The 17,015-nt window shown below is 34.7% G+C and overlaps 1 long non-coding RNA gene across 1 annotated transcript; it reads right to left on the bottom strand.

The window, feature by feature from the left end:
- Positions 1-6,995: 6,995 nt before the first annotated feature.
- LOC107786352 (uncharacterized) lies at positions 6,996-15,257 on the bottom strand. The gene is made up of 2 exons (XR_012695382.1): positions 15,064-15,257; positions 6,996-7,444 (listed from the first exon to the last, which is right to left on the bottom strand). It is a non-coding gene; the product is annotated as an uncharacterized LOC107786352 (long non-coding RNA).
- Between the last annotated feature and the right edge of the window lie 1,758 nt (positions 15,258-17,015).

Genomic DNA, 17,015 nt, shown 5'->3' with positions numbered 1-17,015 from the left:
TAATAAATGGTAAGTAACCTACTATAACATGTTAAGTTGGACTGTTTATGTTAAAAAAATTTACACTGCTGGTAAGAGTAAAACTTAAACTACAAAACCAAAAACTCCAAATCAGTGATTTAGCTGATTTTGACGATGGAGTTTGAACAAAACTATGAAGAACGTCAGAATTAGTAAGTGAAGTTGGAAAAAGGAAGCAATTCTGATTACAAGTACGAGTTAGAAATTATTTTAGTTACAGTATACGAAGGAGTCAACTTGCCTCAAACTTTGTTTTCTTCTGTAAATTTAGAAAAGGTAAACTTTACCAATTAAAAATTCCTTGTGATTAATTACCTTTAAAATTACCTGATGGTGTAAGAAAGTTTCGTATACTGGTAGTGTATAAAATTTAAATTCATAACTTACTGTTGCGGTTATGACAACTTCCAGTCCAGTTAATTTTAAATTTAAATTGAAGTGAACTGATCAAATTAATGAAAAAGGGAAGACAAGTACCTACACAGTTGGATAAAGAGTTTATGTTCTGAATACGAACAGTTTAGAAATTGTTTTACACTATCCGGTTAAACTGACGTGCTAGTTGTAAGAGAACCAAACATCACACACAGGCTGAAAAAATGATGAGATATGAGATAACATATCAAAGGTGAACTATAAATTGCGGTGAAGTGGTAAATACTTCTTCATTCTTAGTCAAAGGTCTCAGGTTTGAGTAGTGACGAAGTCAGAATTTTCACTAAAGGGTATCAAAATATAAAAAAAGTAAATCTACGAAGAAGTAAAGGGGAGTTAATATATAGTATATGTACATAAAAAATATTTTTTTACCTACTTATACAATATAAGTTTCCGGCGAATAGGTGTGGTCAATTGGTACCCCTTAAATGCGTGTGGCTCCACCACTAAGTTTGAGCCCCAACTCCCAAGTATAGAATCGCTTTTAAGAGGGAGCGTTATACCTCTAAAGTAAAACTTTCAAGCGTGAATATGAATAATGGAGTTTCAAAGCAAATATCAGATACCAAATAGAAAAAACAAAAAAAACACAAGGTGAAATAGAGAAAGTGGTCATAGTAATTATTAATGGGAGGAGAGACATTTTGAGGTCACGGTCAAAGAACTTGGAATTATGGCCTAAAACTAGGGACTGTTAAATGCACGACAGAAAAAAATCAACAGACAGACAAGGTTGGATCATCACAAACAGTTTGTCTTCCATTTGGTCCTTTAAATTCTGTAACAAAGTAACGAAAGGTATAATAAATGTATGAAAAGTAATCAACAGATAGACTAGGTTGGATCATAGGCTAGACCAGAAATTGCAACATGTTTGGTGACTTTGATGTTTGAGTAATAATTTTTTTTTTTGATTTATTAAAAACAATGAATATCATTAGTTCTTTGTTTAATTGAAACGTGAATATATATAGTGAGTAGCCTTTGGTCTGCCATTTTCGGTGCAGCCCGTGTTAAACAACAAATCAATCACTTTCATATCTAATCTGTAATTACTAAATAATTTTTGGTAGTGTCACTTATACACTGACAAAGATATTTACCAATTTTTCTCTCATGAGACGAGATTTAGGAGGGATAATAATACTCAAATAGCCATTCCATTTAAAGATTAATCGTACAAAAAGTAATTCACTACTATTTTGCTCATTAAAGGTGTATAGAACACCCACACATAATGACCTTCAACTTTGATTTTTCAACTAGATATCATTCTAATAATCGAACTAGACATGTTCATGGATCGGATCAGATTTAGCACCTTTCAGATTTCGTAAATTGCAGTTCGAATCTGTACCAAAATAAAATCGGATTGGATAAATATTTTGAGTTTTGGTTCGCATTGTACGCCTTATTAAAATGCTAAAATAAATAATTTCTCCTACCATTTTCAGTAGCAAAACTCATTCATTTCCATATCTTTTTTTTTTTTTAATATTGAAAGGAAAGAAATGACAAAAATAGTGAGAGAAATAACAAGGAAACCTTAAAAATTTTAAAAGGGCAAACCTAACTTTTATGTATAAAATATAAATTTCGGGTTTCGAATCAGTTTGGATGTAAACTGAGCCAAATCATATCATGATATCTGAAATAATTAAATTAAAGATCCAAAGTCCAATCCAAAGAGCTACAATCCAATCCAATCCAAACCCATTCGAATAACATGGATTCATTCGAATTTTCGGATTAACTCACATAATGCGCAGCCCTAAATCGAACCATAAAAAGATATTATATCTAGATGGGCATACATAGGAACACGTATTGATCTACCAGATCGGTTGATGCGATATATTTCACGAGCTAAGAAATATTTGTAATGTTACACTATTTAAGAATATATATATTTGATAAGTTGGAAATAAAGATACGTTTAATTGGATCTAAACTTGTCCAACTCTAGAACCATTGAAGGTTCAAAGAATTGTTTTTTCGTCGAGGGATTTTTGCACATGAACTATCTTACCATTACGTTTTTATTGGTTGTTATGATTTACAAGTCATATATTATAAGCTTTTGAAATAGTGGTAGTGGAGACATAACTAACACTGATTCTTGTTTTCTTTTTTCTCATAATTTTGTCGTCAAATGGAAAGCTCAAATTCCTTAAAAGCTATCTCGAATTGGTCATTTCACTCGACTTAGTGGGCGTTTGGACAGAAAAATTGTAAAATTTCGAATAAAGTGAAATCTTTTTACCGATGAAAATAATATTTGAAAATTAGAGTTATGTTTTTTTGAATTTTTATAAGTGATTTGAGTGAAAAATTTGAAAAACAGCTTTTTGGAGTTTTTCAAATTTTCGGAAAATTTCAAAATTCATCTTCAAATGAGAACTAGAAATTTTATGGCCAAATACGGATTTCAAAAAAAAGTAAAAAAAATTCAAAAAAATAAAATAAAATTTCATGGCCAAACGGGCTCTTAAAAAGGGTCCTTACTTGCTGTTATACATGAGTTGCTCTTATATGAGTTGGTTACATTATTTAATATGGTATTAGAGCATATAGAGGTTCTGATTTCATTCATATCATTTTTTTTTTATATTTTTTGATTAATGAAAAAGAATTAAATCCGCATGTGAACTGACGTATAAAAAAAAAGTTAAATAAATAAGAGGGCCTATTTCTAACAACTTAGAAACTTGAAGAATTCTTTCTCATGGGCATGTCCATTCTTTAACATGGAAGGATGTGATGAAGCACAACCTCCCTTTTGTTTTGACATTTTGTTTCTTACTACTATCACACGAGCATAACTAATTATAAAAAAATAATTTAAACTTTTAAATAAAATGATCACACTTCAACAATACTAAACTTGGACGTATTGGCTCAAAAGACTATTGGTGTACAAGTAATAAACCAACTGACCTAAGTTTCATGACATTTATCCTGCACTTACATATGACGCTCTGTAACTAGACAAATAACCAACAATGTATTATTGAGATGATTTAAGGGGCGGATGAATAACTACCTGTAATAAAACACAGACTAATTAATACGAGTAGACCAGAAGAAACAAGAGTTAAATTATCTTAGCGACGACGTATTCTTCGTATAAACTTCACAAGACACTTAGCTATTTGAACTTTAATTTGCCCTCTCTTTGGAGGAAGTCTTACTTCCTTTTTCTTTTCTTGTTCAGCAGATGATTCACTATGCACTCTTACCAAAATGTCCTTCATGGCTAGCTGATATAGTAAAATATTGATAACTACTGTTGAGTCGAGGATCTATCGGAAACAGTCTTTCTACCTTTCCAAGGTAGGGGTAACGTCAACGTACAAATTACTCTTCACAGACTCCACTTGTGAAATTCTATTAAGTTTATTGTTGTATTGATAACTAATGTTCAAGCAAATGAGAAGATCTCAAGCCACAATATCTGAAATTCTTGTGTAACAAGGTTTTGATAGGACTAGTGATTGCCCGGGTCAGTGTGTGATCACCAAAGATGAAGTAACCCTTCAGATGCTCTCTCTGCTTATGCCGAATACCCCAAATCGGTTCAGCCAGATAAGGCCAGGAGCTGTTTGAGGAATCACAGGGCCTTACTTATTGGGGGGACTTGATTCTGAAATGGAATGATTGATATAATCGATATATCATGGAAGAATGACCGAGACCATAAAAATGGGTTGAATTAATAAATATCATAAAAGTTTACACGAAGTTACAACTGAATAATGTTGGTTGAAAACATGGAAAATAGTGATTTTTCCTACGATGTTTTCTCAGATTTAGGAGTATGGATGAATGATTGAACAAGCTGGAAAAGATGTATTTTCAAGCTATATTTGGCTCTCTAAATTTGAAGTCTGCTTATTTTCACAGCTTTAGAACCAGAAGATAGATATATATAGAAATCAACCATAGCACAAAATTAACTTAATTTATAAGGAAAAAAAATGATGACTTTTTTCTTCAGATCAATAATTGACACGACATATGCACACGGGGAGGACTTTGAACTTGACCCTCTTGACTTCAATAATTTCAAGATGCTGGGAAATTAAATGCAACTGTTAATTAAACAGCCATATAAAGGTAGAAAGTACAATGATAAATAACCTTAATTGAACCTAAAGCGAAAGAACCACAATTTAAGTTGTACTCCCTCCATTTACTTTTACTTGACGTGTTTTGACTTTTCATGTCCCTTAAGAAATAATAAATGAAGTGTATAATTTACCATGATACCCATATTAATTGATGTATATTTTATTGGATTTGAGTAAATAATTTGAAATGAGTAATAAATATTGTGGGTATAACAGGAATTTTTTTTGTCTTCTCTTAATATGCGTAAAGTGACAAGTAAAAATGAAAATCTATTTTTAGTATACATGCCAAGTAAAAGTGAACGGAGGGAGTATACACTAACAATACGCGATGATCTTTTTTACACTATCAGTGAAATCATAATTTATGAGTATAACAAGTTAGTCACCATATATCATAAAGTGATCAAAAATTGTGTAGATTTATTTTACATGCAGGGGCGGATTTATAGGAAAGATTATGGGGCGCATGAATTCACGGTCTTTTTGCAAAATTAGATATTTTATGTATATATTTTCTAAAATTGGTATAATATTAATTGTTGGTACTCATGCTTCAAGAAGGCAGAATGATGCACTTGGTTGAATGTTGAGTTATTTATGAAAAAGAATAGGGTTATTTTTTTTAGTGCGCCAATATACTAGAAATTCTAAAACCGCCTCTGTTTGACTGTTTGACGTGGAAGAGTGTATAGAACTAAAAAAAAAAGTTAATTACTGCAAATAGGAAAATATGAATTCCCAAATTCCTTGTCTTCCATTAAAAAACATATGTTTCCCTTTGTGAGAACAATGAAAGCTCTGCTTAAGGTGAGAAGCAGACAGGTCAAATTACTGTCTACTACTCTTTTATGGAATATGAAAAAGTGTCGGAAAGCAAAATGGAAGATGAAAAAGTGTCGGATGGATGGAGTGACTTGAATTAAATGGTTTGTTTAAAAATTACGATAGACAGTTAACGCAATATTCAACTTCGAAACTAATCGGATGGAGTTGATAAGTTCCTTATTAAAATAAAATAAATATTTGGGTACAACTTCAAGTATCCTTTGATTCTTCTTTCCGGGCTATTCGCTTTGATTTGAGGGATAAAGTACGTGTTTCTCGAATGAAAGCTAATGTTAGTACTGTTTGGGGTCGTTTGGTTGGAATACGGCTTATGCCGGGATAAGTTATGCTGGGATTGTTGTTTATTCATTGTTTGATATGTTGTATTAAGAATGATAATTGCATAGTTTCTAAGAAGAGTATAAGTTATACCGGTGCTAATTACCCCATCCTCTATAAGGTATAAGTTATACCGGTATTAAAATTAACACCATGATAACTTATACCTGATTTGCTAACTAAACAGAGTATTAAGGTGATATTAAATTTTTATACCACCCCTATACCTTCTTATACCTCGTACCAAACGACCCCTTTACATATATGACATATTCCCCCTAACCACAATTTCTCCTTCGGGACTTTATACCATCTGAAAGTGAGATTTTGAGTGCTTAGGACCCGTTTGGTCATAGATTTTGCCAAAATGAACTTGGGTTTTATTTGGCAAACACATGTTTGGCCATAGATTTTGCCTATATTTTGGCAAAATTCCAAATCCCAAAACCAACTCAATGGCTGGTTTTGGGCCAAAATCATTACAAACACTAATAATATACATATTTTTCCAAAATAAATTTGGGAAATATATTTTGAAAACGAATGTCCAAACACATTTTCATCTTCAAATCAAACTTCACCCAAATCAGATTTTTCAAAACAAATTTGGGAATCTACGGCCAAACGCTAACATAGAATACCCCAGAGTAGAAGATTAATGCTGAAAACGAATCGAACAATGGCTGGAGGTATGTCAACCTCTTTATTCCGCTATGAATTTGCTCTGTGTTCAGACATGCTTCAGATCGTATTAAAAGGTCTAACAACTAATTCTAAAGGAATTAAGTGTAACAATGTCTAGATCAACAAGATAGGTTTTGATGCATATTTCAGTTAAAATAATTTTTTGTCAAATGTCAGAGACATGTAGCCCACACAACCGCTTAAACTAAAAATATGTTAATATATGTATAATCCATGTACAATATGTATATAACGTGTATAATCAAAATATAATCTAGGTATACCAGTTAGGAAAAGTAAACAATGAATTCAGCGGCAGATTCCTATATATTTTTCTCTCTTTTAGCAACCAACAGGTGTTCCTGTTAAACCAGATATTATTCACAGCCTTGAAGCAACGGTAAAATTATCTCTGTGTGACCTATAAGTTACCCGAGCCGTGGAATCAGCTACTAATGCTTATATCAGGATAGACTACCTACGTCACATCCCTTGGTGTGCGGCCTTTCCCCGGACCCTGAGTAAAAGCGGGATGTTTAGCGCACCGAGCTTCCCTTTAGTACAACAGGCAGACTAACATTTTTTCATGATACAACTTTACATACCTTATACAATTAAAAGGGATTAGACCAAAATACATTTCAATTTTTTCATCTACAGATGTAGAGCTGCATTGGTCTAAACTTTAACAGTGAGCAATCTTTACAAGAGGGGATGAAGAGACATATCAAAAGCTCATTTTGTTATAGCAAGAATGGAATAGACCAAAAGAAATGTAACTATAATAATTGCTCCAACAAGAGTGAACTGTGGACTTGTCCATAACATAAGGTTTGATTTCTCTGCTCTTTTAATAGGGTCAACTTCTTCAGACAGAGGATATTCGGAACGCCTAGGATTCCATGTTACGTACTTGTTTGGAGAGAATCGCGAGAAGAAGTTCTTTTTGCTTTGCTTCCTGAAGCTTGACCAGGCCTTGTCCCAATCAGTTGAGGATTTATCGCCTACAAAAGGGAACAATTTGTCATAACTTTCTGATAAATGAATGACCAAATATGTACAAATAATCTTCACCAAGAACTTAGTCCAAAATAGAAAGAACAATTTCCTACGAGATTGATCCGATAAGGTTTCCAAAAGAGCAAGAGTTTCATATGTAGGTTCACCAGTTGAGTACTCATTCAAACATTTATGCTAGAGATCCAAGTATAAATCAGAAAAGAAAAAGGTAAGACTCGCGACCTAAATTCTTAAGAGCACAATGTATTGTAACATTACGTCACAATCAGTTTATGTAATTTATGGAGTATAAGAGCTGCTATTATAGTAAAAAGTAGTGGATGCCGAGGCCATATTTGAATTACAACTGAACTTGCAAATGAATATCCGAAAGTTATTATTCTCTCTATCTTGTTTTGGCATTCTACTCTCTCGTTGTGTTATGAAGCAAGTACTTAATGCCCAACCGATGGATGTCCGGAAAATACCTCCACCCTATATAATTCTGAAGTGCATAAACCTAACTATAGCATACTTCTGCCAAAATATATAAGATAGTCAGAATCAGGGGCAACTAAATGGAGATGAAAAAGGAACAAACTCCCTCCCTCTCCAGATTTTTGCAATCAGTTTTATCTGATTTTGAGCATCATTTTGTTGGGAAAAATTGCACAAAATAATAATATTCACGGTAAATAGAAGGAATAACGACGGACACCAAGATTCGGAAATAAACACGAATAAAAAAGAGAAACAACGATACCAGAATGTTTAACATGCAAAAGCCTTCTCAATAAAGGAAGAAGCACGGCTTGGAATGAGCAACATACGATCACTATAGCAAGGAATATTAACCTTGGTAGTCTCGAGTAAGCTACTCAAAAGACCACTATACGCTCAAAGAAAGAACGTGCTTCTCTTTACCACGATTATTACTTATGTGTGATATTTTCTCCCAATAACACACTCTAATTGCAATATTGGGTCTATTTTCCATCACACGAGCTCTTTCGATACAGCTCTCGTGCTACTGCTGCTTAGTGTCTTCTTATCTGGACCAGCTAATCAGTTGAACCAACTCATTCAAAAATGGGCGGAGCTCCAGCTACATTTGGCACAGAAGCCAGACTGCAGCGAGAACTGTTCAAAACGAGTAAAACTGGGAATCATGTCTCGCTATGAGAAGGAAAGACTGGTATCTCAATCTACTCCTTTGGGCGGATGTGCGCGTATGTGTGAATCTCTACAGGCTTTTGCTCGAATCACCTCACCCAAAATCTCTTTAGCAGTAAGAGGACCTCTCAAACTCTTTCAAGTTTACGTGCCTCCGACATTTAGGGCTAGTGTTTCATGAGCCAATACTGAGCTTTACTACAGTTAATCGACATTCAAGAGCCATTTGACCTACTAAACACCTTTATAGAGAAAATGTATAATAGGCAGCAACATAGAAGATATACTTAATGGATCTGTCAACGGATTGGTCAGTATGAATGTTTAGCGAATATTAAGCCACCAAGAAGTTATTAAATATGCCTACTACCGAAAGATTCTGAGGCACCCTAAACTCATATCTATGATTGATCAGGACATCCTTAAATTGTTAGTAGTACTAAGATAAAAATAGGCAATGAGGATACCCAAAACAGAGGCTGCGTCAATAGAATAGTGAAGACATAATATATTTTTCCAATTTGGAACTTTTAGAGTAGTTTTGAAACTATGGACAGATAAGAGGTTAATAGACAGTCTGAATGGTGCCAAGGCTGATAAGATCTTGAAAAAGTGGATTTCGTTTAAACTATGGATGCTTACTGTCGCCAAATTATGGTATTGAATGCCCCCAGGGCCTAGCTCAAGTGGCAAAGGGTGGTGGATTTGTGTCTTAGGTCACAGGTTCAAGCCCCCACACCATGCAAAGCAAAGCCTGGTATTTAAGTGGAGAAGGGTAGAGGGGCGGGCCCGTTATCAACCGAGTTTCGAAGGCTGCGGTTGGTCCAAAGGATCGGCCCCAGACGGATTTCTCGGTCATTAAAAAAAAAAAGTTATGGTATTGAATGAAAGATGTATATGATTGTGATAGTATTCTGGAGCTGCTGGATTCTATGCAAATATAACGTGCAGTATTCAGAGCTTTGTAGAGTTTCTTCACTACCCACTAGGTGCTTTAACATTAGTGAGGTTACTTACCTTATAAAAGAAATGGCGCCAAAGTTGATATTGTCATAGACGTAGATGCATGACATGTATACATGTTACTGGAAAAAGCCGATGGAAATGGATCGTGTTTATATGAAATATTAGGAAAGTAACACTCTTTTTAGTCCATTGCCACTTTACCTATCCCTGATAATGTTATCCCTTTAGCAAAGACCAAATTGGTGATCAGTGTTTTCTTACTAAAAATTAAGAGGCAGTTATTATAAATTTATAATGGGTTCTCATTGTAATTCTAAAATCTAGAGGCAAGCTCCATGCCAATTGCCAAGGTCATGCCTATTTATGTTGGATACTCCAGCCCTTTGAAAACCAGTCAGAGAAATTTCAGCATTATAGAAGGCATTTTTTTTAGAACATAAGAGGTTTATTCATGTAGGACTGTATATAGATAAGAGTAACACACACCGGAAGACAATAACAATCCTAGGCAGATCTTTTCGTGTTTAAACTTTATTTACATGTCAAAGATCGAGTCTTGTCTCGTTTCAAAATTTCTTCGATAGTGCGAAGACTCTATGCGTATCCACACCGAGACCGATCTTTGCTATCAACTCTTTGATCAATAAAACCCGGGAACAAATTGAATGAAAACTTGTGCTGAAGTTTTTTCTCAAAAATTGCAGCCCAAAAGTAAAAGAACAGAAAAACTGTTTTTCTTGTCCGAATATTTATTGACTCTTGCGGCACTTCCAAAATAACTTACTTAGCCACGTTATTTGAGTTATGCATATATATATATATATATATATTACTTCACCAACTCTTTCCGCTAAGGAAAAGGATGAGGCTGTGACTAAATGTGAAAACCAATTCACATAATTCAACATTTTCCTTCTATACAATTTTATTTATATTGTAAAGTTAGAATCACATTTTATATATGCATGACAGTGACCGCCTACTTCAAAAACTTTTTTTTTCTATGTCCTTTTATGGACTTTCCTTATATATACATGAATTGAAAACATTTTTCTAATAGGGCAAGTAAAAGATCGCGGCTTCAAAGATTCCTTTTTTTTCCCTTTCAAAGTCCATTCCAAATTGAGACTTCACATAATTCTCCTTTTTTTTTTGAAAAATTCACGTTACTAATCCAATTCAAACTTGGATTCTAACTTAGAAATATTTTCCTATTATAAAATTCTAAATCTCATCCCAATAGGTTGAGTTTGCCGAAATCTTTAGGAATTCAATTCCTAATTGAATTTCACAATAAAGTCTTTAATAATATTTATTTATATATATCCATTATATAAATAACTATTAATTATATATATCACATAAATATTTAAAAGTTTCTTTGACCTGAGATCATCATAGTAATTGACAAGTTATTTATTGTGCTTTAATACTAGACACCTATGACCTTAGGGTGATAGTTGAAAGGATATTGGGTACGATTAAATACTTGTAGAATTAGTGATTGACCAAGATGGAATCTGTCAACTCCTGGTAATGAGTTTAAGCTCCATGTTGTCATGAATTATAACCGACCAAATTAAGACCTTGGCCAGGGCGATTGAATGAAAGAAGAAAAGAGTTTCTTGGTTAAAATATATATGTGTTATATATAATTAATATTTATTTATATAAGGTATGTATATAAAATATTAATGAAAGACTTATGAATCAAATCCAATTTAGAATTGGATTTTCACGTCAAAGTCCATAAAGGACGTTCGGCAGATTCATTCCATTGGGATGGGATTTGAATTTTATAATAGGAAAATATTTCTAAGTTAGAATCCAAGTTAGAATTGGATTAGTAACGTGAATGTTTCAAAAAAGGACATAGAAATAATTCCTTGAAGTAGGCGGCCACTTTCATGCATATATAAAATGTGATTGTAACTTTACAATATAATAAATAATTGTAAAGAAGATGTATATATAAGGAAAGTCCATAAAAGGACATAGAAAAAAAAGGTCCTTGAAGTAGGCGGCCATTGTCATGCATATATAAAATTTTGATTGTAACTTTACAATATAAATAAAATTGTAAAGAAGGAAAATGTTGAATTATGTGAATTGGTTTTCACATTCAGTCACAGCCTCATCCTTTTCCTTAGCTTTAAGGGAAAGAGTTGGTATATATACATCACGACATCCTACGGAGGGAGATTTGGGCCGTGACAACCATATATTTTTATATCAAATAACATTCAAAAAAATATGTTCAAATCATCAAATATGAGATTGGATCTAAGGCATATCTAATATATCCCTAACAATTACATACCTCAAACATGTAAACAGAAACAGTGACTTCAATGGATTATTATCAATCTTAACAAACTACAAGCAGTTACTCCCATGGTGTCTTAAAAGCAATACACACTTTTGGGAATGTGTGAAAAACGATCCATCGGAAAAGAGATTTGTCCCTTGATAAGCAATAATGCTGATATGATTCATCAGAATAAATGCTAATTGAGGTGACAGACTGGACAGGACCGCGATATGTCAAGAGCTTTGGCTCCCACGGAGTACACATACTACGAACTTATTATAACTGTAAGAGTTCGGGTGTTTCGGTTTCCTGTTTCCATAAATGGACTTGAAGCCCAATATCTAAGTTGGCAGTATTGCTGAGAATTGTGCTGGCATGCCACAGACATAAATTAGTGCCTTATTCAGATGATATAGTTTCTTTAGGAGAGAGACCAACAACTAGCAAACTGTGGGCTTGCTGCAAAGTATTCATCTAAATCAATATGATGTAAAGTATGATAATGGATCTGATAACGATGAATGGTTTATCAAAGGGAATCAAAGTATTCAGTTGAAAAACCTTGGGGTCCTCACATTTTCTTTAAGAACGAGCTAACATTCAGACACAACCAACATAAGGAAGTCGAGCTCCTTTTTTTTCCCATTCTATAATACCTGGCATAAATTTGAGGTTACTGTCCCTTTTAAGTAGTCTCAAAACATTTTACCACAGGAACCTTTAGTCCACCGTTCTAGTAAGTTCTTGAGCATTTGTATATTTTGAGCGTGCAGCTGTTCTTGCACAGGTAGAAAAGCTGTTAATTGAGGTGCTCGAGTAGTCTATTCAACCGATACAGATAATTTCTCAATATGCAATTTGGCGGTGTATTTTGTATTCTAAAGAGTTGCTCTAATAATAGTTATCTCAACAACGATACTAGGTAGAAGGCATGTGTAGCAAATGCCACTGCTATCTAATTGAGGAGGTGGATAAAGAACTCATCACCACCTTACTTGGAGAACGTGGAACGGAAGTGCTAGAATAAGTGGAAATTACAACATGGACTTGTGCCGCTCATGTAACGACACATTGTGAGAATATATGACAGTTATTTTGTGTAAGGTTGATATTTTCTAAGCCTCAGTATGTATGACGCAGTTGCTTGAGCTCCCAAGAATTTCTTGATGAGATTCCTGGAGATCTTTTCTCTTCTTTCATATTCTCTTTCTCCTCCTGTTTCTCTAATTGCTACCCCCTTAATCAAGTTTCAGATCTAATTTCTTTAACATTCTCAACATAGGAGTCCTTGCTTTGAAGCCTAAGCATACTATTTCTAACTATAATGCCATAGCAGTGCCAAAACTGCCAAACTTCCATCATCCGCAGCTCTATTGGAAAGCTCTCTATTTCTCCTTTCCTTTCTCTATCCTTAAACAGAGTCATCCTCAAGGAATGAGGGATGCTAGAAAAGCAAAACCTAGAATGGATTAAACAGCTACACTTCCTAGGTTATGTGGCTATCCCATGTACATGTTGCCTGAAAATGGTGACGTGACTTCAACAGTTCAACCTGTCGCAGAAAATGGTGTCTGCTCCTCTTCCCCGTCTAATTTACAGGAGTAAAAAGTTGAGGTAGATTTATTCAACAGAATGGCAGGTAGTTTTTCAGGAAGTACCTAATACTTGTTTCTTCTTGCTTTTTCTTTCCCCTTTTTTGGGGGTCTCTAAAACCAGTAAAAGTGCTCCCTAAACAAAATTGTTGCTATCTCTCCCATATATATGTTGCCTGATAATGGAACCATGACTTCAACCCCGTCTGAGAAGAAAGGGTTCTGAAACTCTTTCTCATCTAATTCACAAGAGTAAGAGTCAGAGGTAGATTTATTCAACAAATGCCAAGTAGTTTTTGAAGAAGTACCTAAACAAAATTGACACCTAGTCCTTTTTCTTTCTTGTTCTTTTTTTGGTCTCTAAACGAGTAAAGATCTCCCTAAACAAAATTGTCGTTTTAAATCAGCCAGTGGTTAAATCCTTACGACCACATCCGCCTTATTCTGCATTCCAATTATGCAGAAGATAGTAATTCTAGTATTACACACTTTCCCTATAGTACAAATTGGCAGATACTCCTTCCTGAATAATCAGAGGCAGATCCACCATATGATGAACCCACTATTTCGGATTCGCATCTATTAATCATGCCTTGCAAAACCTGCACTATAATCCATGCAGGGGCGGAGGCACAAGCCGAACTACGGGTTCGGCCGAACCCAATAGCTTTTGCTTAATCAATGTCTTTGGTGTTAAGAATTCATAAAATATGTACAAATATTAAATTTAGAACCCAGTCACTAACACTTGAAGTCATCGTTCTAAAATGCAGAACCCATAAGATTGAAATCCTGGCTCCGCCTTTGAATCCATGTAGTGGATGGTAAAGCTTGCATCTTTTAAGTGTATCCTAAACCATAGATAAGCTAACTAGCAGCTCATCACCACCACCACCACCATTCGTTGCTTATAAATTTAGCTTTTCAGTTCATTACTACAGCAACCAAAGGAAAATGATTTGGCAACACTTTCAACCATAGCAAGGAAAGGATCGAAGGCTACTGAAGAAAACAAAAAGTGCAGCTCGGTGCACAAGGCATCCCGCATTCATGCAGGGTCCGGGGAGTGGCCGCACCCCAAGGGGTGTGATGTAGCCCTAATGCAAGCAGAGGCGGAGCTAGCACAGGATCTGCGAGTTCGGCTGAACCCAGTAAATTTGGTCCAAATCTTGTCTTAAAAAATTCATTAAATATATATATATAAATTGTTAATTTAGAACTCAGTAAAATAAACAAACTAGAATCCCAAACCCACAAGCATCAAATCCTGGCTCCGCCTCCGAATGCAAGCATTAGTGGTTGCTTCCGAGGCTCGAAACCGTGACCTATAGGTCACACGGAGCCAATTTTACTTTTGCTCCAATGCTCCCTTCTACTGAATTGCAACTAAAAAACCATAATCGTGTAACAGTTTTAACTATAACAAGAAAAAGGGTCGAGCCAGATATTAGTGAATGGTCGAAAGCTACTGATATACAACTAAAGAACCATAATTAGACAATATGTCAACAACATCAAGAAAATGGGTCAAGCCATATTTCAATGAATGGTCAAATAAGGATACAGAAATGCAATATCCAACCTGGGTTTTTATTGTTGTTTGAATTGCCATTTTGCTGAGAGTTTTTTCCTGAACAGCAAGGTTTGAGACCCTTTTGTTTTCTTGGGCAAGACCATAAACCGTGAGAAGAAATGTTTCTGAACGAAAGTCGAATATCCATTGGTATATCTGCTGCTTTGATCGAAAAATTTGTCTATAACCACAACCACTACCCCAGGTTTTTCCTCTTATTACTGTAAGAAAATATACGTGGTGCATATAGAGAGAGGGTCAAATATTTGGACTTCTCACCTGCTCAGCTAACAACACGAACTCGCAGGGGTCATTTGGTACAACTTATTCCATTGTGTTATAAAATAAATACCGTAAAGTAAAGACAATTATAGAGAAACTGATATATTATTCGAATTCAAATTGATGTACATAATGAACTCTCTTCTATTTGTAAAAGAAAGGAAGCTGCTGTGTAAGCTGCTACTATACCATATATGAATAATCTTCTACTGAGAGTAATGTTTATTCATAACGGAGTACTGAAAAGATAAGCTTATTATACCCGGTATGAATAATCTTCTACCGGGGATAATGTTTATCCATAACTGGGTACTGAAAGGATAAGTTTATTATACCCGGCATGGATAATATTCTACCGGGGATAATGTTTATCCATAATTGGGTACTGAAAGGATAAGCTTATTATACCCGGTATGGATAATCTTCTACGGGGCGTAATATTTATCCATAACTGGGTACTAAAAGAATAAGCTTATTATACCCGATATGGATAATTTTCTACTGGGGGTAATGTTTATCCATAACCGGGTACCGAAGTGATAAACTTCTTGAGGAAGCTTATTTCCAATAGAGTACTAAATAGATAAACATATTTACGGTGGAGTCCCATATAGATAAGCTTCTTCAGGAAGCTTATTTACAACGGAGTACTAAATGAGCATCCATAATATAATATATTTATAACACTCCCCCTTGGATGTTTATTAAAAGATAATGTGCCTCATTAAAACCTTACTAGGAAAAACCACGTGGGAAAAAATCCTAGTGAAGGAAAAAGAGTACACATATTTAGTAAGACGCATTGCTAGGTGCCTCATTAAAAACCTTATAAGGAAAACCCCATGGAAAAAACCTTAGTAAGGGAAAAAGAGTGCATCATGTATTTTACTCCCCCTGATGAAAACCTTGTTTCAAATATTTGAGTCTTCGCATTCCAATCTTGTATACCATCTTCTCAAAAGTTAAAGTTGACAAAAATTTAGTGAATAAATCTGTTGGATTATCACTTGAACGGATTTGTTGCACATCAATGTCACCACTTTTCTGAAGATCGTGTGTGTAGAATAATTTTGGTGAAATGTGCTTCGTTCTATCTCCTTTTATAAATCCTCCCTTCAATTGGGCTATGCATGCAGCATTGTCTTCGTATAAAATTGTGGGTCTTTTCTCACATTCCAAACCACATTTTTCTCGAATAAAATGAATTATTGATCTCAACCATACGCATTCCCTACTTGCTTCATGAATAGCTATTATCTCAGCGTGATTTGAAGAAGTAGCAACAATAGATTGCTTTGTGGAGCGCCATGATATGACAATACCTCCATATGTAAATACGTAGCCGGTTTGAGATCGAGCTTTATGGGGATCAGATAAATAACCTGCATCTGCATAACCGACAAGATCTGCACTATCTTTGTTAGCATAAAACAAACCCATATCAAGAGTTCCCTTTAAATATCGCAATATATGCTTAATCCCGTTCCAATGTCTCCGTGTAGGAGAAGAACTATATCTTGCTAGTAAATTAACAGGAAATGCTATGTCAGGCCTTGTAGCATTAGCAAGATACATTAGTACACCAATTGCACTGAGATAGGGTACTTCGGGACCAAGGAGTTCCTCGTCCTCTTCTGGAGGTCGGAACAAATCCTTATTCACTTCAAGTGATCGAACAA

Source organism: Nicotiana tabacum, chromosome 10 (genome assembly GCF_000715075.1).
Source record: "Nicotiana tabacum cultivar K326 chromosome 10, ASM71507v2, whole genome shotgun sequence".
Lineage (NCBI taxonomy): Eukaryota > Viridiplantae > Streptophyta > Magnoliopsida > Solanales > Solanaceae > Nicotiana > Nicotiana tabacum.
Note: the sequence above shows the minus strand (reverse complement) of the source record. Positions and strands in the feature narration are given on the sequence as shown.